Below are 25,013 nucleotides of genomic sequence, written 5' to 3' on the forward strand. Positions count from 1 at the left end.
ACTCACTATCACTCCAGTATGAGTTGCTGGCATACATGTATGAAATATTTCTTACAATAATATTTAGGCAGACAAGAGCCCTTGCAAAAGTTGAAGAAATGAGCAGGAATTTGGGGACCACAGACGTATTGTTTGACCTATAGAATGTCATCTATTCTTGCTAATTGCAAGTTTCCTCATCAATAAATTGAAGATAATAGGAGTTTCTAAAAAGTTAATGAAATACGTATTTTTGGAAAAAAATGTTGATGACTTCAGATTTTTGCAGTGAAATTAACTTACCTTTTAATTCGATTTTCCACAAACCTATTAATATTACCAATCTTGCTAGGTCATTAAATGAATAATTTTTTTTGAAAGGCAGAGTTAACAGAGAGAGAAGGAGAGACAGAAAGAGAGAGGTCTTCCATCTTCTAGTTCACTCCCCAAATGCCTGAAATGACCGGAGCTGGGCTGATCCAAAGCCAGGAGCTTGCAGCCTCCTTGCGGACTCTCCTATGTGGGTTCAGGGGCCCCAGTACTTGGGCCATCTTCCACTGCTCTCCCAGGTACATTAGCAAGGAACTGGACTGGAGGTGGAGCAGCCAGAACCAGTGCCTACATGGGATGCAAGCTTAACTTACTGCACCACAATGCCAGGCCCTAAATTAAGTTTTATACACTTATCATGGCACATAGTAGCTACTCCATAGATAATACTATTTTTTTTTGTAGTTAATATGTCCTTTTTCTCAAGGATCAAATTTTAACCATGCAACTCCTCTGGACTCAATTTCCTCATTTCATTTGACACTAGTGAAAAAAAAAAAAAAACTTATGCAGAGTTGGCTATGAGAAAAATGATCCGTATATTCAGAGGAGCTTAATCATCCTCAGCCATGATCTATCAATAGAGAAGTAACAATAGAGTAGAATAAACAAATAAAAAGTCTTACAAAGTAATAGAAGTACAATAGAAATAACAATAGAGAAGTCAAAATAGGCCAGAAACAATGGAGAAAAAATTATTTTATAGTAATAATGTTGTCATTTTGTCTAATTCCATATCCTAATCTAATTCCATATTCTCACTTATGATTATGTTGTTTCTATATAAATTCTAGACTAAATGTAGAAAAACTTTTAATCCCATATGGATACAAGACTTTGAAATTAAAGAGTTAATAATTCTTTTACCTCTTTCAGGAAATATGGCTAAATAATTCCATTCCTGATATTAGTTCCCAAATGTGAGTTCCAAATAGCACATGCCCAGCCACCTTTTTGCTTAAGTCTTGCTTAGTGCTGAATGTCTGAATTCTCCTTATCTGGAGACTTCTAAATTCAAGAAATAGCTTGATCAAGAAATCTTTTTTTGGCTATGTCTGACTCACAACTATGGGTTTGCTAAATGATCTCTAGAAGCCTCTAGGGTTAAAACAATTGTACTTACTTATTTATTACATAGACACCAACATCAGAGTAATTCATCTGTACAATGATGGAAATATGAAGTCAAAATTAGGAAGGCAATGAAAACTCTGTGGCTAGGAGTGTATGAGAAAGACATTGAATCCATAAGTTATAAGGTATAACTAGGTCAAGTACTAACAGAGCACCATGGATATAAACTCTACAAATAGAACTAGTTGTGCAACAAAAGATGGTGAATGAATTTAGTTCAAAATAACAGGAAGAGACCTCAGAGTAAGACATGAGCTCTTGAACACAACATTGTGGATGAATAGGCTATTTTTATTGTTTTATAAAAGTTGAAAAGCACTCAGTTGTGATGAAATAAATACACATTTATTTTATTTGAGAGCATTACATTTAAAAAATCTGGAAAAAAATCACTCAGATTAAACTTAGCTATGGGACCCAGTGCTGTGGTTCACTTGGTTAATCTTTTGCCTGCAGCGCCGGCATCCCATATGGGCACTGGGTTCTAGTCTCGATTGCTCCTCGTCCAGTCCAGCTCACTGCTGTGGCCCTGGGAAGGCTGTGGAGGATGGCCTGAGCGCTTGGGCCCCTGCACGCACACGCGAGACCAAGAGGAAGCACCTGGCTCCTGGCTTCGGATCAGCACAGTTCTGGCAGTGGCAGCCATTTGGGAGGTGAACCAATGGAAAAGGAAGACTTTTCTCTCTGTCTCTCTCTCTCTAAAATAAATAAATAAATAAAATTAAAGAAAATAAAAAAACTTAGCCAAAAAATAAATAAAATAGACAAAGTTAGTCTCAAATAGGCATCATATCAAAACACTAAGATTTACAATTTTAATAAGTGGTTTACCTAGCATGATCTTCCCAAAGAATCGCAATTAATTCACAGCCATTAGTGTCTGACCCTGACATTAAGCAGAGCCTTCATCAGGGTTTCAGTTTTATAGAAAACAGTTCTTTCACGTTCTTTTTTCCTTCACAAAAAATTGGAAGTATTGGCCTATTTCAGCTCTTTGTCTTGAAAATATCAGGAGCTTTTCCCTGACACTTTCTTTGCTCTACAACTGTCATTTCTTTCTTTTATTCACTCAATGGCTTCTTGAAGGAAGAATTGCACCTTAACTTTATTCATCTACAAAGTTCTAAAATATATAAAAGCAGGGGTCAAGAAAAAATCTACAGGTCAAAAGTTAAATAAAAAGCCAAAATTTACAAAACCTCAAAACTGATAGAAGTAAACCTAACTGGAGATCAAAGGTCAGGTGAAAAATTAAACACGTATGAAAACAAAGAAGTTACATGGTGAGCTGTGTGGCCATGTACTAAATTCACTTGATGCAATTCAAAGAGCAAAGGAAGATATATTTCTTGATCTCTAAGATAAATACTCTCATTTAATAAAGGTAAATAGCCCAAAAATCCATTGGTATCTTTAGTCACTTGTCAACTATGAACATCAAGAACAAAATGTAACAAATTCATGGATATTTCTTCAACTTTCCAAGCTGAAACAGACTTAACTCCAAGAACTTCAAAACCTGTCATTGACCTATGTCTTTTCTTCAGTTCTACAAAAAAATTAGTCTCCAGGGCATTCTTAACAGAAAGGTCTTGGATATGATACACATTTCTCTTTCCCAAGACATAGTACAAACCCTTCTGCTAGCCCGGCAGCCTCACCGTTGCCTCTTCATCCATATACTAGGAAGAGTAATACTTGTCATGTAGAATTATTAAGTATAATATTCATAAAATACATTGGGCTTCTAAGGTAGAAGACTATAAATATGAAATATTAGCATTACTATGATAGTATGTAAAAGTACAGTTACTATACAACTGAAAAATTGATGATCTTTTCCACTGATCCATGGAGAATGGCTGTATTTAATTACTGCAAAGTACATGGAATTTTTAGTGAAGTAAGTCCTGAAAGACATTTCTTGGTTAAGATGCTACTGGGAGGGTTCCTTTTATCCAAGCCAAGTAGCATTACAAAGAACACTGAAAATGGATACATGTTTAGGGATTACTCAGCACATGGGTTGCATAGATCTGAAGGGATAGTCTATAGAAATCCAGAATCTCTTTCAAAAATTTCTATAATTTTACAAAAATGTATTTCTATCAAGAAATCTTGATGTTTATCTTTAAGCATTTGTAATTTGAAATTTTCATCTACTGGATGAATATTTATTACATAATGATGCCATTGCATTTTTTGTTAATATGTACTAGTTGGGGTTGCTAATGAGTCAGGTTGAAGCAACATGTTTTTAAATGGTACTACTGTATTTCAACAACAGCAACAACAGCTGTGGAACACAACAAAAAATTATATCCATATACCAGTGTATGTTATTGTTTGTCACTTTATTCTTCTTGACCTTATAGAAAACGAAGATATCTTTATTAGCTAAAATATCTAAAGATAGAGGATTCCAGTCTCAAGATAAATGCTACAAGGGGTAAATTTAAAGTCAAGATGATGCCTCCTAAAAAAATGCTTCTCCGGCAGCACCATATAGGTAATGTGAGGCTTAACAAATGACCTGTACTCTTTTAAGATCATTAAGGGTATCAACACACGCTAACTTCCAACGTCCTTATGAGATACATTAGTATTTTTCCTATTTTCAAGGCTGAGAAACCTGGAAAGCCCAAGGGTGAACTCAAGTCACAAAATCACTAAGGAAAAGAGTCAGAATTTTTATGTTCAAAAGAATCCAGACAGGGAAACTTTATCATGCACACTACTGTGCATTATGAATACAGCCTCTCCTAGAGAAATGTGCAAAACGGAGGTAAGGTCTGGCTAAATACATAGGTTAAGTTAGTAGCTGAAATATCAGGAATGCAAGACCACAGAGTATTTAGTTTGAAAATGAAAAAAATTGATTATTTTGCATGTTTCCAGAATTTCAACAAACAGGGTTAACACAAGTTTAAATGTTATAGGAGTCTTTACAAGGAAACATTACTAACTATAATTGTAACTTACAGTTTCAGCTATGACATGCAAATAGCAGAAAAATTGTCATGTTGTTCTTATGCTAAAAATCCAAATAGCCACTTTGACCATGGCCTTGTCTAAATTTGATTAGAGTCGGTGAACTCAGGGGGCTTCCATAGCCTTGGCAGCTCATGACAAGAGCCTAGGGTGATTACTGATGCTATAAACAAGAGTGTCAATTTGTTAAGTCAACAACAGGAGTCACTGTGCACTTACTCCTCATGTAGGATCTTTGTCCTTAGTGTGCTGTACATTGAGATTTAATGCTATAACTAGTACTCAAACAGTATTTTTCACTTTGTGTTTCTATGTGGGTGCAAACTGTTGAAATCCTTACTTAATGTATGCTAAACTGATCTTCTGTATATAAAGAGAATCGAAAATGAATCTTGATGTGAATGGAAGGGGAGAGGGAGTGGGAAAGGGGAGGGTTGTGGGTGGGAGGGACGTTATGGGGGGGAAGCCATTGTAATCCATAAGCTGTACTTTGGAAATTTGTATTCATTAAATAAAAGTTTGAAAGCAAAAAAAAAAAGTTATTCTAAAAAGAAATTAAAAAAAATCCAAATAGACTGAAAATTAGTGAAAACTGAGATTACAAGGATAATGAACAACCAAACTTCTGGAGAAAGCTGAATTTAGAGAATTACAGCCAATCAATTTACCTGAAGGATAATTCATGGAAGCAAAACTGATCTAGATATTTAAATGGTAAGATTAATGAATCGCTGAGTGGGACTTGTATTAAGAAAAAGGAAGTTCTATGGGCCACAATCATAGGGAATTCCCCATACTTTTGTGAGTTTGATCCTGCAAACCCCTACTTGTTCCCATAGTCAACAGCCAAGAGAGATGCCCTCTTGGGTCTGGCAGGGGAGTTATAGAACAGACGTTGTGAAACATTCTCAGAGAGTACTCCACAGCAAGCTCTTACTATCCAGGGGAATAATGATGTTACCAGAGCCTTATGCTAGCCGGGGAAGAACACTGCTCCCACTCCAACTCTCTGTAAGCCTCCTTTCACGTCTAAGTGGGGAGGGGAGAAGCTATCCTATTGAAAAACCACTTGTGAAGGTCAGAGTTCAGGGACACAGATTCCCTGGAACACTGAGCTGTCATCATGAAATTACAGAACTGTCCTCTGCCTCAGACCTTCAGACTTCAGCAACAGCACTCCAGCGCAACAGCAGTGGCTTGCAGCTGAAAGGCTTGTACTGTAAAATGCAGACCATTACTGCGGAGAACTTAGCGAAGCCCGAGGACAACTGAGGCAAGCAAAACAAGGACACTAGAGGAATCTGAACTGTTTGATACTTACAGACATGCACAAAACCACCTACTATCAGGTTAATATGAATTCTCTCACTGAAAGAATATTTACTGCCATTCTTAGTACCTGATAGATCATATCTTAATGATACAAGTCTTGTGAAAAGGAAGAGAAAAACAACCAGAAGACACAAAATAAACAACAGAACAAGACTTACATATAGCATAGATGTGCAAGTTATAAAAATGTAAATTTAAATAAGTTAAGGGCTCTAATGGATAAAGTAGACAACTTTTTTTTTTTTTTTTTTTTTGACAGGCAGAGTGGACAGTGAGAGAGAGAGACAGAGAGAAAGGTCTTCCTTTGCTGTTGGTTCACCCTCCAATGGCTGCCGCGGCCGGCATGCTGTGGCCAGTGCACCGCGCTGATCCAATGGCAGGAGCCAGGTGCTTCTCCTGGTCTCCCATGTGGTGCAGGGCCCAAGTACTTGGGCCATCCTCCACTGCACTGCACTCCCTGGCCACAGCAGAGAGCTGGCCTGAAAGAGGGGCAACCTGGACAGAATCCGGCGCCCCAACCGGGACTAGAACCCGGTGTGCTGGCGCCGCAAGGCGGAGGATTAGCCTAGTGAGCCACGGCACCAGCAGAAGACAACTTTCATAACAAGTGAGTACTATAAAAAAATAGATTGAAACCCTAAGGAAAAATGAAAAGGAAATGCAAAAAAAATCCTATAATGGAATGAAGAATTGAAAAACAAGAATATTACTTCCAATAAAAAAATCTGTTGGATAATTTCAAAAATTATGATGTATTTATATTTGAAAAATCAGGAGAGCAGAAAAGACAAGAGGAGAAAGAATCAAAGAAAAAAAAGACATAGAAGAAATATTTGAAGTGATAATGCTAAGAAAGAATTTCCCAAATTAATGACAGACACCAAACCATAGATGTAGAAACCCAGAACATAAAGATCAAGATAAATATTTTTAAAATCCACAACTTGGTATATCTTATTGACATGTCAAAAAATTAAACAAAAAGGGAAAATACGCAAAGAAATTGAAATGGAAGAAACTAACAATAACAACAACGACAAAAGAACCCAACTACAGAAAAACATTGGAGTGAAATATTTATAGTATTGAGAGAATCAGCCTAGTATTTTTATTTTTGCTTTCTTTTTTTTTAACTTTTATTTAATGAATATAAATTTCCAAAGTACGGCTTATGGATTACAATGGCTTTTTCTCCCCCCATAACTTCCCTCCCACCCGCAACCCTCCCCTTTCCCGCTCCCTCTCCCCTTCCATTCACATCAAGATTCATTTTCAATTCTCTTTATATACAGATCAGTTTAGCATACATTAAGTAAAGATTTCAACAGTTTGCTCCCACACAGAAACATAAAGTGAAAAATACTGTTTGAGTACTAGTTATAGCATTAAATCACAATGTAGAGCACATTAAGGACAGAGATCCTACATGAGGAGTAAGTGCACAGTGACTCCTGTTGTTGACTTAACAAATTGACACTCTTGTTTATAGCATCAGTAATCACCCTAGGCTCTTGTCATGAGTTGCCAAGGCTATGGAAGCCTTTTGAGTTCACCGACTCTGATCATATTTAGACAAGGCCATGGTCAAAGTGGAAGTTCTCTCCTCTCTTCAGAGAAAGGTACCTCCTTCTTTGATGACTCGTTCTTTCCACTGGGATCTCACTCGCGGAAATCTTTCATTTAGGGTGTGTTTTTTTTTTTTTTTTTTTTTTTTTTTTTTGCAGAGTGTCTTGGCTTTCCATGCCTGAAATACTCTCATGGGCTCTTCAGCCAGATCCGAATGCCTTAAGGGCTGATTCTGAGGCGAGAGTTCAGCCTAGTATTTTATATCAATATAAGTTATCTTTCAAAACAGAGAAATAAAGATTTTGTAAAAAATCTAAATTTGAAAGAATCACTGCCAGCAAAAGTACCCTGAAACATCAGAAGAAGTAGGCAAGGACTAGAAAAATGATATAGTTAAGAAACTTCACTCTACATAAAATAAGAGAATAAATAAGGCATTCTAACTGTGTGTTAGTGGGAAAGCTGCTGCCTGCAGTGCCAGCATCCCATATGGGTGTTGGTTCGAATCCCGGATGCTCCACTTTCAATCCAGCTCTCTGCAATGGCCTGGGATAGCATTACAAGATGGTCCAAGTACTTGGGCTCCTGCACCCAAATGGGAGACCCAGAAGAAGCTCCTGGCTCCTGGCTTCGGATCGGCACAGCTCTTGCCATTGCAGCCATTTGGGGAGTGAACCAAATGATGGAAGACCTCTCTCTCTCTCTCTCTCTCTCTCTCTCTGCCTCTCTATACTCTGCCTTTCAAATGAATAATTTTTTAAAAAATTTAAAAAATGAATTCATACTAAAAAATATGGTCCTAATTCCCACTATAACTATCAAATTAGTACTCATTCAACATTAATGTGAAGTGAGCTTCCATCTTGTCTTTTTTTTTTTTTTTTTCCTGGTCTCTGTGGACTAGGACAGGAGCATTCCAGAGTTTGGTAGGTGAACTCAGGGTAGTGTGACAGAGCCTTTTATTGGCAAGTGGGAGTCCAGGCAGCCACCAAATGAGGGCAGATTAGTTTTTTTTTTTTTTTTTTTTTTTTTTTTAATTAAAAGAATATGCACGCACAGAGAAAGAGAGCACTTTCATCATCTGGTTCACTCTCCAAATGCTCACAATAGCTGGGGCTAAACCTTTCCAAATCCAAGAAGCTTGTTATTCTGTCCAGATCTCCCATCTGGGTGGTAGAAAGGGACCCAAGTGCTACAGCCATCACCTGCTCCCTCCTGGAGTGAGCATTAGCGGGAAGCTGGATTGGAAGTGGAGCCAGGACAAGAAAAGGATAATTCAAAATAGGATGGATGCAGATATCCTAAGAAGCATCTTGACTGCTGTGTCAAAGGCCTGCTCATCACTTTATCACCTTGATAAGGATCTCCCTTGCCAGCCAATGAGGAGCATGGTGCATCAGTTCTTTATTTATTTGGCAGGTAGATTTATAGACAGTGAGAGAGAAAGACAGAGAGAAAGGCCTTCCTTCCATTGGTTCACTCCCCAAATGGCTGCCATGGCTGGCACTGTGCCGATCCAAAGCCAGGAACCAGGTGCTTCTCCTGGTCTCCCATGCTGGTGCAGGGCCCAAGTACTTGGGCCATCCTCTACTGCCCTCCCGGGCCACAGCAGAGAGCTGGACTGGAAGAGGAGCAACCAGGACCAGAACCTGGTGCCCATATGGGATGCCTGTGCTGCAGGCGGAAGATTAACCAAGTGAGCCATGGCGCCGGCCTGTGCATAAGTTCTTAAGGATTATCAGTCTCTTCCTTGTCTCTCACACTCGCAACTCTTTGTCTAACCAGCATCCTGGTAATTATTAGCTATAAGTCAACCATTTATTTTCACCAAATGAACTATACTATCTTCAAAAGCAAACTTACCTTGAGATCTCAAGATAAACCAAAAGAAATACTATTCTGATCAAGGGAGAAACATTTCTCTCCCTGCCCTCCCCCTCTCACTTCTATCCCCTTTCCTTTTTCTATTCCTTTTCTTTTCTTTACTTTTCTTTTTTATCTTTCTTAGAAAACACTAGTTCACCACTGGGAATTAGAGTCATCATCAATGAATGAAAAGGTGTAAACATCTGAACAGTTATCATTCTTTTAATAGAATAAAAATAATCTTTCTATATATATTTCCTGTCTCCAAAATACACATTGAACATTTTCCCTAACTCTTGTAATATAAGTACAGGTGAGAAATAATAAGAAATATTTTTATATAAACAGATAAATGTGCTAAATATGAGAATCTAGAAATATGTCCCTTTTAATTTTTTGAGCACTTGATCAAAATCAAGTGAAGAAATTCAATCTCTCTCATAGGGACATCACAATTCCTATTACCTTGTCATTACACATATTTATTAATTATTATAAAATATATTCAATTTCTGCCATTTACTGTATAATGTTCTATAAATTAGGATTGTTTTATAAATAAAACACTACGGACTTTTCATTAAGTTGATATAAATTGCAATGTTACTAAGCATCCAACAGTAGGACAAAAAGCATTAATACACACAACCATCTTAGCATGGACTGCCTGCATAACCCTATTTTCCCATAATTGCATGTTGAACTCTTCATACTACAAGGCACGCATCATGACTATCTTTCAGAAATGTGAAAAAGTAGTTTGTTATTCTCTCCTACATTCTCAGGGTTTTTATAGGCCAGTTCATTTTGTCTCTACCGTGAAATACCTTAAAGGGTAACATGGTATTCTGACTCTAGAAGTAATTTATTACTTCAGTTAATCTTGTAAAATTGCCCTCTGGATGTAATAATTTGTTATTCTTTTATTAGACCTTCTTTTGCATACCGTGTTTATCATAAAGATGTCACCATCGTGGTGCCTAGCAACCATTTCAATGTTCTGGAGGTGTTTGCATATATTTTCCTGGGGGAGAGATCTGCGTGGTCCCTGTATGGGAGAGCTGTCAGTGTATTCTGATGTATGAGGATAAAAGGAGCCCCTGCTGCAGCCTCCAATAAGCTCCAGTCACAGCCTGAAAGCAGTGACTGGGGCATCACTATACCGTGTTAGAAAATGTGTCAATTATCACATGGACCGCCTAAGGGTATTCCCTGGGTCTAGGTCATAAAACCATCAAGACTGAAGGGGGAAAAAATTGATGAAGAAGTAAGTTGAATTAATTGATAACAAGGAAGCATGTGTATGGAATGTTCATTGTAACCTGAGACCCCCAAATTTTTGTCTGAGACATTTTACTCTGGATTATCCCATAAGTAAAGCTAAAACTGTCTATCTTCCTCTACGTAAAGTATGTATTACTGGTCTTTTAGGCATTTTCTAAAAGCCAGTAGGTGGTTGTCAAACTAGTCAAGAAGCTATAAAAATAAAAATAAAATCATGCTACTATTATAGCAGTTTTGCTATTATTATGATTCTTAATACACGGTGCCACTGTTTATACGTGAATACAGCAGGGACCACTTAAATATGTAGCCCAGGGCCTAAGTCATGAAAGCTTTATGCACCATTTATGTAGGTTCCTGTGCAGCTTACTCACGGAAGGGGGGAATTCCATATTTTTCATGTATTTTCTATGGTTTCTGAGGATTTTAAATGGCCCCCTTGTCATACATCCTTGTGTTCATCTTGAATTACAGAATCAGGTTCAAGGTTTTGTTTTAAATAAGTTCCCTTTAAGAAATCACTATTCTGTCATGGGAGTATTTAGTAAGAAAGTTAGCTGTCTACATAGAATATCAAAACTACTAGCAAATCCAGCTGTTATGAGGGAAAGAAGGAAATTTTATAAGCAACAGCTACTATTTGCTTGATAGCATTGAGGGGACACTTTCCTTGAAATGCTAGGTAATATGGCTGCATATTTATTTATAAAAATATGACATTTATTTATTTCTCAAATGTTTATTTAATTATCAAAATACTGGATGAATAGCCACACATAGGTGCTGGAATACCCAGGATTACTGTCTCAGATTTTTCAAAATGAAACACAACATTCTTGAAATACATTATTAGAATTTAAATATACAGGTCATAAAGTTATCCATTTGTTTATTGGTGCTAAACAGAAAGGTTTTTACATTTTACAATTAAAAGCAATTGTCAAATTTTCATTTGTAAGAAACGCACATAAAAGAGTATGACTCACTTAAAATATAACAGTGATACATTTTTCATAATATAATTGGTTATAGCGAAAATAATGATGAATTATATTTTGTAGCATTGATCTATTTTCTGGCACGTGATGTTTTCTTTGAAGGTAAATGCAAGCTTTACATTTGAAGAAGTCATAGCATAGAAAACTAGCTTCATTAAAATAATTATACCTTTCATGTCTTCCACTTGAAACATGTCCTCACAACGACAGCATTCCAAAGAGAAATATGCAGAACTCTTACCAAATTAATGCATCCTACTTATTGTGTTTTTGAATAATTTGGTATCATCTTCCTGTATGTATATAGTTAGCAACTTAATCTTACAAATACAAATCTTAAGTTTTTAACTTAAACTCTATGAACCATGTAGTATTGATGGCAGTCACTGAATTCTGAAATATTTGTTGCATGTTAACTATAAACTTGCTCAAATTGTAGAAACCTTGAATTACATATCTAAAAGCAAGTGTAGAGTATGACAGTACCTGCTCAGTCTATCTTTTAGATTTATTATGAAAACCAAATGGAATAACCACCATTAAAATGCTTTAGAATGTATACTGCATGACGAAATAGTCCTCATAATTACCTACATTAAAATATTTGATCAGTCAATACTGTGCATCAACATTATTTCAAAATATAATCAATGCCTAGGATTTTGATATAAAATAGCATCGTTTTGATAAATAACTAAAATAAATAAAGTATTAGCAGGTTTTCAATTTATAATATTTCCTCCTCTCTTGATTATGACTGCAGGAATTTGTTCTTCTGTCATGGACTGTAAGACTCCCAAATATATGAAAAATCCAAACATTAACTTGGAATCAGACTGTGAGTTTCGAGATAATCCCAGTTTCGTGTTTTCTGAGGGTCCTATATAAAGACTGGTAAGGGAGAGATGGGGTAGGGAGTGATGTTAATTTTGAAATCTGAAACAGAGTTATAGAAATAATGTTATACCATTATCATAAAAGAATTACAAGACAAATTTTTTCAGAGAGGTGAAATTTAGTTGGATCTGTTCTTAGTGTATATATAGAAAGAACATAAAAAACACACTTTAAAACTGACCTGAGTTGTTTGCTGCAGTTTTCAATGAAGAGTTTCCTCTTTTCTGTTATTGCAGCAAATTTATCTTCCAGGGATATCCGAGGAAAGAAATAGGTAACTCTTCCAACAAGATAAATGGAAACTTTGTAATGAAAACCCCTATATCTCAGGTTTATACCAATACCCACACATTTGTACATGTGACATAATAGCTCATGAAGAAGGAGTGCCTGAAGAAGAACCATGTGCTCCTGGATAATAAATAAAGGGTGTGCTGAGATCCAGGCTTGAGGGAACCCTCTTGGCCATAGCCAGATTTCTTCTGAATGAGCTCTACAATAACTGAGAATGCAAATGACTTAGTTACAGGGGAATTTACCATGGATTATTAGTTTGGTATTAGATACAGCTTAAGTGAGAGAAATTTAGAATAAAAGTATCTAAAATTAAGCCATTCTTTTAGTCTTCTGCATAAATAAATTCTGGACATATGCTGTTAGTGGTTATTATGTATTCCGTGATTAAAAGGAATTTTGGTCACTTATGTCATCAATATGAGAGTTTTACCTAATGATCTAAAATGAATGTTAGGGGCTGGCGCTGCGGTGTAGCGGGTAATGCTGCCGCCTGCAGTACTAGCATCCCATACGGGTGCCGGTTTGAATCCAGCTGCTCCACTTCTGATCCAGCTCTCTGCTGTGGCCTGGGAGAGCAGTAGAAGATGGCACAAGACCTTGGGCCCCTGCACATGTTAGGGACTCGGAGGAGGCTCCTGACTCCTGGCTTTCGTTCAGCACAGCACCAACTGTTGTGCTAACTGGGCAGTTGACCAGCGGATGGAAGACCTCTCTCTCTTTCTGTGTAACTCTGACTTTCAAATAAATAAAATCTTTTTTTAAAAATAAAATAAAATGACTGTCAAAGCTCCAACATTCTAAGTTCACAATTTAACTAGAAGGAAGTTCAAAGGATAAGGAAAGTTATCTTATTTAGGGAAAAAACCTAGTCCACTAACACAAAGTAATCTCAAATCTATTATTTAAGAAGAAAGAAATAGGATTAGGCATTTAGCCTACCCATTAAGATGTCCATGTCCAGATCCTAGTGCTTAGGTTTGAGTTTAAGCTTAAGCTTCTGAGCTCCTAATTCAAGCTCTCCTACAATCTGGGAGCTGGCAGTCTTGGCTCAAGTAATTGAGTTCCTGCTACCCACACAGAAGACCTGGATCATATTCTCAGCTCTCAGCTTTGGCCGTGACACAGCCTAGGCCATTGAAGGCCTTTGCAGAGTAAACAAGCAGAGGGGAGTGCTCTTTCTGTCAGTCACTCTTTCTCTCTTTTTTAGCCTCTCAAATAATTTTTTAAAATTTTGAACAACAAAGTTTGTTTTTCTCCCATGCATCATTTCAGGTCCTTTAGGCTTGCAGTATTGTGACCATGTGATCAATAGGGGACAGAGACTCCTTTCATGTTTTATCTTCATGATTCCACTGAGTGATTTGTGTACAGATGACTCTACCTGAGACATAGACATGTCCATCTTGTAGCTCATGACAAGGGGGGAAATGTGGAAGAACACAAGTTCTGGACCTAAAAATGACACACATCAATCACTTTGACTCATTTTTCTATTGGCAAAATTGACATTTCAAGGCTATATTCACTTTTTATTAAGTGGAGGATTAAGCCTGTGAATAAAAAGGAAATTAAAAGTATGTTATTACAAAAATAAAAAGGTAAAAAAGAAAGCAACGAGAAGGGGGGAAGGGACTGTGGAAAGCATCAACATCTACTTAAAATTGGATATATAAATTAATTCTCTATATAAAAAATCTATGAAAAAAGAATAGACTTGCAAATGTACTGTCTGGACATTTACATCTCAGCTATAAATATATTACTACAGAAAAATTGTTTACTTTTAGGAGTCTCCTCCATATGGAGGCTATGTAGATCCTTTTTAGACAAGCCTAACAAAAATACACAACATTCTTACTTACTGGAGCATAGTCGGACAGCTGCCACTACTAACAAAGGTAATTAGGAATGCAATCATGAAACAAAGAAACACGCAATAAAACACCAAAAAGTTGTATTTCTTCTATATAACATAGTTAAGGGACATGTACCAAGCAAAGGATACGGAATTATAACTTAAAGAAAAAATACTCATTTATATGAGAAAACATGTTCCTAATATAGAGTCAAAAGTAAATATAGCCGGCCACGCGGCTCAATAGGCTAATCCTCCACCTGCGGCGCTGGCACACCAGGTTCTAGTCCTGGTCGGGGCGCCGGATTCTGTCCCACTTGCTCCTCTTCCAGGCCAGCTCTCTGCTGTGGCCCGGGAAGGCAGTGGAGGATGGCCCTGCACCGCATGGGAGACCAGGAGAAGCACCTGGCTCCTGGCTTCGGATCAGCGCAGTGTGTCCACCGCAGTGCGCTGGCCGCAGTGGCCATTGGAGGGTGAACCAACGGGAAAGGAAGCTCTTTCTCTGTCTCTCTCACTGTCCACTCTGCCTGTCAAAAAAAAAAAAAAAAAGTAAATTTAATGTGAAGCTTCAGATATGCAAGCTCCAACAGCTGAGATTAGCAGTTAACAACAGCTTGTATTAGCAACTAAAATTATCATCCTTTGGAGAAATACATTAATTACCATGTTACTATTTTGTTTTAATGTGTTTATATAATTCGAGATGCAGAGAGAAAGAAGATGCTACTATCTCCAGGTTCTCCCTCCCTGCAATAGCAGGAGGGACTGAAGCTGGGAGCCAGAGACACAATCCAAGTCTCCTATGTGTCTGTCAGGAACCCATTACCTGAACCATCACTTTTGTCTCCCAAGTCCACATTAGCAAGAAACTGGAATAGGGCACTAAGTATTGTTCGGACACTCTGACGTGGGATGTCAACATTTAAGACACCCTACACAGTGTCTTAAATGCTATGCCATTTAGTACCAATGACCTAAAATGTCCATTCATGCTAATATCTTTTTAAAGATGTATTATATATTTACTGGAAAAGCAGAGAGGTGGAGAGAGAGAGAGAGAGAGAGAGAGAGAGAGAGAGAAACTTCCATCCACTGGTTCACATCCCAAATAGCCACAACAGCACGGCTGGGCTAAGCTGAAGGTAGGAGCCAGGAACTCCCTCCAGATCCCCCACATCTATGTGGCAGGGGCCCAAGTACTTGGGCAATCATGCAATGTTTTCTCAGACACAACACCAGGGGCCTGGATCATAAGCAGAATAACCAAGCCAGTGCTCCAACGTGGATGCCAGCATTGTAAGCAACCATTTAACCCAGTGTGCTAGAACATCAACACTGAGGCTAGCACTGTGGCATAGTCCATAAAGCCACTGCCTGTAGGGCTGGCATCCCATATGGGTGCTGGTTTGAGTCTTGTATACTCCACTTTCAATCCAGCTCTCTGCTATGGCCTGGAAAAGCAGTAGAAGGTAGCCCAAGTCCTTGGACCCCTGCACCCGAGTGGGAGACTCTGAAGAAGCTTCTGCTCCTGGCTTTGGATTGATCTAACTCTGGCCATTGTGGCCATTTGGGGAGTAAACGAGTGGATGGAAGATCTCTCTTTCTCTCTCTACCTCTGCCTCTGCCTCTCTGCAACTCTTTCAAATAAATAAATAAATCTTAAAAAGAACATCAGCCCCTTAATACATTTTTAATAGTTCGGTTTCTTTGCTTCTCCAAGTTAGTGGGTTCCTGTAGAAAAATCATCATTCTTACTGTACTTTGGCCAATGACTAGTCAAACTGGGATAATTCTCAAAATGATTTTAACTATTCATTATTTTACTCATCTAATATTTTGGAAAACATTAATTCAAAACATAGTGAGGCATAGAATTCAATGCAAAACAATTGAATAGTTCTATGGAGAGTGTATTGCAGTAGAAGAACAATTATAAATAAATGCTATTTAAATATTAGGGCTACTTAAATAAAAAAGGATACAGAATGATAAGGATGAGATGAGCATTACTTCTCATTGTTGTCAGTGTACTAGGGAAAGAATTTGATGACTTTAGAGAAAGGATCTTAAAGAAATGAGGTAGAGAAAGGTGAGTTAAGAGAATGGGAGAAGGAGGATGAGAGACATGGGTGGGCTTCTGAGTGTCATCAGAGCATGTAATGTCCAAAATGATCTTGAGAATGAGGAATAAAGAAGGAGATGTCATGGAAGAATAAAAGAATGTATCTGAGAAATTTACAAATGAGATTCCACACCAGTGTGGAAGAGGAACCTGGGCATATAATGCTGCAAGATTTGTTTCCGAACGTGGCAGCAGGAAGTGCAATATTTATGCACCTGCAAACTAGTATGGAGCTGAGGTAGAAACTTGTATTACAACATTTCTCTACAAATACTTTAAAAATAAATTCCTACCTAAGGCATCCTGATGATCTTATTGAACGTACCACCAGGCTTATGCAAACACTTAAACTTCATGCATGGAGAGCCGTACTTGTTACTTGGGTAGGTGATCAGCATCCTTCTGCAAAGGGGAGAGAGGCAAAATGGAAAGGTGAGACTCAAGATGGTGTTACTACAGTTTGCTGTCACACAATGGGGACTACCCCATGAGAATATTTTATGCCATATTAAGGATTTTCCACTTCATTTTGAGTAAAATTGAAAGCCCAAAGAAGACACAGAAGTTACTGATTTCTGTCTTGCAATAGTATTAATTTTCTGTCATAGAAAATAAACTGTAGAATGACTACTTAGGATATTGCAGTGGTCTAGATGAGAGGTGACAATGATGGCCTTGAGGTATGTGGTCAGGCAGTGGAAAAAGTTTGCTGATGGTTTACAGATGTTGCAAAAAATAATAAAATAAAACTAACTGATACAAGTACTCTAAAGTAATTGGGAAAATGTGTTATGTAATGTTGTCAGAAATTCTCTATGAATCAACTGTTGGGAGGGCAATCAAGAGTTCAATTTGGGATGAGGGATGAGTCTATCTGTGTAAACTTGACCAAGTAACTCTATCTCATATTATTATCTACAATTTAGAACTAATAATATAGTCAACATCATGAAGTTATAAGGAAGATTAAATAAATTAGGATATGTAAAGTATTTAGATGTTTACAACACAGTAATGGTTCAGTTGGGTTAGAAAGGTAGATAAATACAGATGAAAAAAGGGAGATATTGAGAAAGCAGTTGGGAATATGAGTCAAGATTTGGTAGAGAGATATGGGGTAGATGTAAAAATTTGAGAGTTTCGGCACCTAGATGGTATTTAAAGTCATGGGAGTATATAAGATTGTGAGAAATCATATAACACAGGATGAGTTAAACAATGAAAATGTATTTCTCAGTCTTCAAAGCTAGAAATCCAAGGTGAAAGTGCAACTGATCCAATGTTTGGTGACAAGCTTCTTGCTGTGTCCTTAAACTGGGGGGGGGGGGGAGATAGAGAGAGGAGATTTATAGATGATGGAGCTAATGATAAATAAATAGAGATAGAGAGCTTCCTAGTCTCTTATTAAAAGGGGCTCTAATTCCATTATCAGGTCCTTTCCCAGGAACCCCTCTATCCCATTGATGGTGAGAGCTTCTACATACGCATCCTGTGGATATAAAGATGCAGATGTGCATAGCACCTAGACAGTGAGTTTAGGCACAATAAGAAAGGAGATAATATGCTTAACATCTAGAGAATTCTACCATTTATAGGTGAGGAAAATGACGTGTACCTAGTAAAGGAAACTGTAAAGGAGTAACCAATGAGGTGAGGAAAGAAAAAATCCAATGAACAGGAAGTAAGAGTTATATTTATGTCTCCAATCTGACATGTAATTGGACAGAAAGACCAATATAAAATTATCAGATGAAGCAAAGTGGTGTTTTCTTATAATAGCGCTCAATTTAAAGGGGTTGAGATTATATAGATAAAATTGGTTCTAATTAAACCCATGATTGGAAGAATATGATTCCCCATCTCTTATTTCAACTGTGTCTCTGAAGCATTTCTTTGAGACCATCCCTTAGAATTTGGTCAGACATCTATACTAGGGCTTCATGTTTGCAGTTTGTGAAAATCATCATAGCATTTGCCCGCAGTTAGCATTCTAGCACCACTCTGTTCTATAATATACCAACAATGCCCAGTGTTATTTCTTTCCCTATCTCTATTTGTACTGAACTATGTTTAATTATCTTCATTTTATTGTTTTACTCTATTTTTTAAAGATTTATTTATTTGTTTATTTGAAAGGAAGAGTTACAGTGAGGCAGAGGCAAAGGCAGAGACAGAGAAGTCTTCCATCTGCTGGTTTACTCTCTAATGGTCTCAACAGCTGGAGCTGAACTGATCCGAAGCTAGGAGCCAGGGGCTTCCTCCAGATCTCCCATGTAGGTACAGGGGCCCAATCACTTGGATCATCTTGTACTGCTTTCCCAGGCCACAGCAGAGAGCTGGATCAGAAGTGGAGCAGCCGAGTCTCAGACTGGCACCCATATGGATTGCTAGCACTGCAGATGGCGGCTTTACCCGTTAGACCATAGTGCCAGCCCCACATTTTACTTTAAGTCCACTCTCACCACTGGAGATGGAAGAAATTAGTTAAAAATCTACGTATAAATCTACCTATCTGTCTATCAAGAGATTTGGGTTTTGCTTCATTACCAATTTTATAACATTCTTGCACTTGGAATCCCTAAAAATGTATTTTTTGTGAAAGAGGAAAGCCTTTATTTTTCAAAATGAAAAATAGTTTGTATTTCAGTTTGAAATGAAGTATGTGGGCTAAGTCGTAGTCTAGCAAAACCAATTTTCTCAATATTGGATGCTGTGATTTAGAAGTGACAACCATGAAGTCCAAACAATGTCCCATTTTCCTGTCAAAACATGTAGGTCTGATTATGGTACTTTGGAGGGTGCTGAGTCCAAAAAAAGAATGGAACAGAATCAAGTAGTAACTGAGGAATGACTGGAAAATGTCCCTTTCTTTTGGAGGGACAAGAATTAATTTAATTGACTGGTAAGATAGTTTAAAATAATACTGCAATCTCTGTTTCTGTATACATAAGCAAACACACACACACACTATTAACTGCTTCAGAAAGCAGCCTAGGGTAGGACAGGACAGTGTTAAATACTCATATGCTGAGATTGGACTAACAAGAATTAGTATCAGATGGAATATTGCCAGAGATGTAGCAGGGCAAAAATTTAACTTAAACATAATGGTGTGTAAGCTGATAACTCTTTCTCTAATCAACAACAACTAGCATAGAGATCAAACAGTCATTCAGCCTCATGACCTAAGGTGGTAGAACATTCAGGAAAAACTAATTCCACCTGGAGACAAGTCCAAAGTAGACAATAAGCGACTCTGGTTCATTAAATGGGTATACACACACAAGTACGTGTGTCTGTGTGTGTGTCTCTGTGTGCTGTACTTCTGCTTCCTCTCAACTGCCCTCATTAGGTACGATAAAGGCTTAGGCACACATTTAATGTAATTGCTAGTAAATATGGTAACTATTTTCTTCCACTAAACTTACAAAAATTCTTTGAATTTTATATCAGGGACTAAATTTGTAATGGAAAATGATGTTTGATGGTGCTTAAATGCAGAGTATGTCACTTTATAAAGCATAGGTCTCTTTTAAGTTATTTTTTTAACTTCTTGACATGTGTCACAATTTGGAATTCTGCTCTCATGGGATAAATGCCAGATTACATGGTGTAGTATTTTTATCCTCTGTACTTTCGCTGTAGAAGCATACAACATCAAAGGAGAGGCAGATCACTCACATCAGCAGAAAATGGAATAGGACTATAATATGCTGCCTTTGATCTTGCCTTCTAGTAATTATCTTGGCTACATGCATGCATTGAGAGTAAGATTTGAATTAATAAGTCCAAGAAATCCTAGAAAATGTAAGAGGTATCCCTGAATATAAACTTCATCTATCTTCAGAATGATAGCTTGCAATTGAGCCTACGAAGTTGTGGGTTGTTAATTTAAAGCATTAATCTTGAAATTTTATTCTTTCTTAAACTTGTCACTACTGCATTTAGAATTGCTATCTTGTCAATTAAGACATTATCACCTTAATGTCCAGCTCATCTCTACTACAGAAGATTCAGCTAACATTTAACTGATTTTGTGTAGGATTTCAAATGACAGGACATCAGGTAAAGCTATTAATGTTTTTGAAAAATTATCATCACAGCTCAGCGCACAATCATTAAAAACTAGAATACTATCACCTTAAGAATGACAATGCTTTTGATATGGACAGTAAATAAAATCATCCACATCTGCAAAAGTGGATTTCTATACAGAGTGTGAGGATATTGCATTCTCAGCCAACCTTTTTATTTTCCTGTTTGTTTCAGTGTTTATTGCTACCTTGGGTAGAGAGTATTCTAGGTTTCCCTTATTGGAATACAATTTACCATGTCTATTGATAATTAATAAGGTGATTATGATTCAGAAATATCAAGGTCTAATATTCTCTAAAGATTAGAAAGTTTTTAATCAGAAAAATATTTCTGAAATACTTGGGGATTTCATTCACTTTTTAACAGATAACCATCTTCGAGAAGTGTGGTACTCCATTGACATCAAGAAGCAAGTGTTTTGCTTGTATAAAACTGTCTCACAAGATACTGTGTATTGTCCTATTTGAAAACTGCTGTATCTACAATAATATCAATACTGTTATAATAAACTTTCAAACTAATCTATGACTTAAATAAGTTACACCCAATATAGTCTGTTTCTAGCTACCAATTCAGGTTAAATCTACATGAAAAGAAGCATCTGATAGAATCATAAACAAGGCATCATTCTATTCTACACCATATAAACAGATATTTTTAAATCTTTCAAAGAAGAGGGTTAGAGGCCATTTGTATAACAAACTCACACAAGAAAAAACTTCTTTGAGAAAACAGTCTCACCCAGGATTGAAAATTTTCCAATTTCATTCTAATGTTCCAAAATAATTTTGTGTTACATGATTGAGAGATAGAGATTTTCCCCCCAAGTAAATAGTGATGTAGAGAAATCTACTCTTGTAAAAGCAGTAATAAAATTATTTACTCCCTAAAAGTTTGATATTATCTACTGACTTTTTGAAAGAACTAAATATATTTGGTTCTCTTCTACTGATGTTTCTATATTCAATGCCAGTATTCAGCAAGCATTGCTAGAAAGAATGAACATTCCAAAGTTGTAACAGTAAGTGCCACAGATCCTTGTATTCTCTCAGAATCCCCAGATCCCGGACTTATTCAGGGTATTGTGTAAATTTCCGTTTCCTTATCTGTAAGATGGGAAAGGAGCCAAACAAGAACTAGAAGTCAGTGAAAAGTGGTTTTGTTTGCGCCCCACTTCCTAAAGTGCTGACAAGTGAGAACACAGTCATTCTTTTGAATATGTGCTAGCGTCTCACAGTGGTTTTATTTTTCACTGTGGGTAAAATGAGAAATACTGGAAGTCTGCAGACCTACATTTAGCTAGCCAAAAGTAAGCATCCAGCCTTCAGCCATATGAGAGTATCTGGAGAGGTGAATCTCATCATTGCAAAATCCTTAAGGAATTTGTCAAGTTAGGGGGTACAGTCATGTGGGCAGGTGGATGCACCATGATCATAAATGTTCTTTAAAAGGGCACATGTTAACATTAAGTGGGCCATCTCTGCTGAAAGAAAGAAGGAGCCTGCACAATCAGAGTTGGCTTCATGCCACAGAATTTATGTGGTCTCAGTAGCTTGCAACCCTGCCAACCAAAATTCTGAACACTGTTTTTTATTTTTTTTTTGTTCGTCTTATATTGCCAAGTTCCTTGCTGTCTTAAGTGCAGGAGAAAAGGTCACCAGAGTGAAAGCAGTGGCTGGGAGAACTTCCCATATAAGCAAAGCCCATTGCCAGTGGCTGTTGCGTGTCCGTTTTTTCAGCTGAATGAAATCCAGCAGAGGCAGGCTTGGATTCAGGCTCACATCAGTCCACTCCCTTTAGCAGGGCTAGGATATTAAAGCAGGGTGATTTAGGGAGCAGTATGCAGCCTGGGAAGTGCAACATACCACTCAGATCTGGGAATTCATTCAGCTTGGCTTTGTGGTTTTACCACTGCTGAACAATATTTAAGCACAAGATTTCTGGCCCAGTGCATTGAATGATTGTGGTGCACTTTTTGAACAGAGAGAAATATAAGATGTCCAGAGTGGTTTAGGAACACCAAAAGCTTCCTTCTCTGGTTTGTACTTGAAACATCAAATATATTTAAAATACCTAAAGTTATTTTGTACCAGAAATGGACAGGTTCCAGTATCAGCACCAGAAAAAAGTAAATTATTTCAGTAATAGAGCATTGTGATGCAAAAACTCCTCAACAGACAACAGTCCCTTCATGATCGCTAAGCCTATCAAAATTACATTTTATTATTTCTCTGAATTGTGGCATTGAAAAAATGTTAGTGTTAGGTTGTTTACAGCCCTTGCATATTTCTTCCCAGTGCCTAAAACTGAGAGGTTCCTGCAAATGACAAACTGTAATTTCCATATTTCTACAAACCTCTTTGATTCCCTAAAGAAACAACAGAAATTTCTATCTGAGGTCTCTGTGACTGGATGATTCAGCAAGTAATTCCAACTCAGAGAGCCTTCTGTAAGAAATGTTTGGGGGGCCTGTGGATTTAACAGCCATGCTGGGGAGGACATTGGGTGAGTTTTCATTGCGACTGATGTACGCAGTTTGGGCTTATATTTGACTTTTTGTTTAATGTTCAATGATTTGGAGAGAAAGTGAACTTAATGGAAGCCCAGTACTTATTCCTCTGATTTTACTCACACAATTGACATGAAATACACATGCCAGGATTATTCTATTCTGGAATATCTAAGGATAAAGCTGTGGTAATGTTTTCCTGAGGTTGCAAACCACTTGGCATAATTTCATAGATATAATGATTACCTTGATATAGGGCTTTATTACTGAATTAAATGTTTCACATATCCTTTCCCATACCAGCTATGATTTTTCTTTTTTTAATGATGAGATTAGAATATTATGATATTTAAAATTGTGAGTCCTTATCCAAGATAAAGCAATATTGATAAATACAAGAAAGTTATCCCTGCAGCTTTTAGGATTCTGATACGTGATTTTGTGTAAAAAATAGAATCAAAAAATTTAAAATTGGAAGTACATGTATATGAGATATTGCATACAAACAACAGTGAACTAAATATAGAGAATAACGATGAGTTAAATATATGGAATATTTATGATTAATGTTTATTTGCTAACCACTGGCAGTATTTTAGGGTTTCTCTTCTACCAAATTTAACCAGAAGTTGCTCCTTTTAGTTGTTTTCTAACAGGATACTTTATATATACCAAAATACTTTGCTGAATTTATAATCTAGGAGAATTTATAATCTTCTTGCTTCTAATCCAATTGTGGTTTGAGAAACACTAAAAGAACTTGAATAGTGACACAATAAGAGATAAATACTCTTCTGGATAGTGAGACTATCTTTACCTGTGATGATTTTATGCCAGGACTGCCATCAACCCCTGGTCCATTCCATAAGCATGATTCCTTTTTTGGTTCCTCAGACTTGTATAAATGTTATATATTTAAAAAAAATAGAATTGTATCTATAAATCATATTGAATCTGTTAAAACTATTAATTTTTTAAATTGTGTTAAGAAAGATATGGGGGGCTTTTATGTAAACAAGGTATCCTTTCTACCCAGTGTGGGTGCAATGCTATATTCAAATGTCCTAGTTAGGCATTCAAGAACAAAATGAGGCCAGCTCATTTGGCTAATCCTCCCCCTGCGGCGCTGGCACCCAGGGTTCTAGTCCTGGTTGGGGCGCCAGGTACTAGTCCCGGATGCTCCTCTTCCAGTATAGCTCTCTGCTGTGGCCCGGGAAGGCAGTGGAGGATGGCCCAAGTGCTTGGGCCCTGCACCTCATGGGAGAACAGGAGGAAGCACCTGGTTCCTGGCTTCGGATAGGCACAGCGTGCTGGCCATAGCGGCCATTTGGGGGGTGAACCAACGGAAAAGGAAGACCTTTCTTTCTGTCTCTCTCTCTCTCACTGTCTAACTCTGCCTGTAAGAAAAAAAAAAAAAAAGAACAAAATGAAAACACAATTGCCATCTCTCTTGTACTTCAGTGGACAAAATATTAAGCTGATCAATTTATGATGATCAACCACATATCTACATATCCCCATTCTCACAAGGCTGTAGCTACTCCAGGTCTTCTCTTTTCAATGCAGCTGATTATCTAAAGAGACCAAAATCAATCTCCATAGAAAACCTTCTACTCAGTATAACACCTGATGTCTGACTGTGCTTAGGCTGTTGAAAAAAATGCTCTCTTCCTAGACTGAGCAACCTTTGTCTTCTCTTCAAGTTAACCTTTAGATTATTCCTGAGGAATTTTTATAACATTTGTATGATATTTCTAA

This window comes from Oryctolagus cuniculus, chromosome 6 (assembly GCF_964237555.1).
Source record: "Oryctolagus cuniculus chromosome 6, mOryCun1.1, whole genome shotgun sequence".
NCBI classification, from domain to species: domain Eukaryota; kingdom Metazoa; phylum Chordata; class Mammalia; order Lagomorpha; family Leporidae; genus Oryctolagus; species Oryctolagus cuniculus.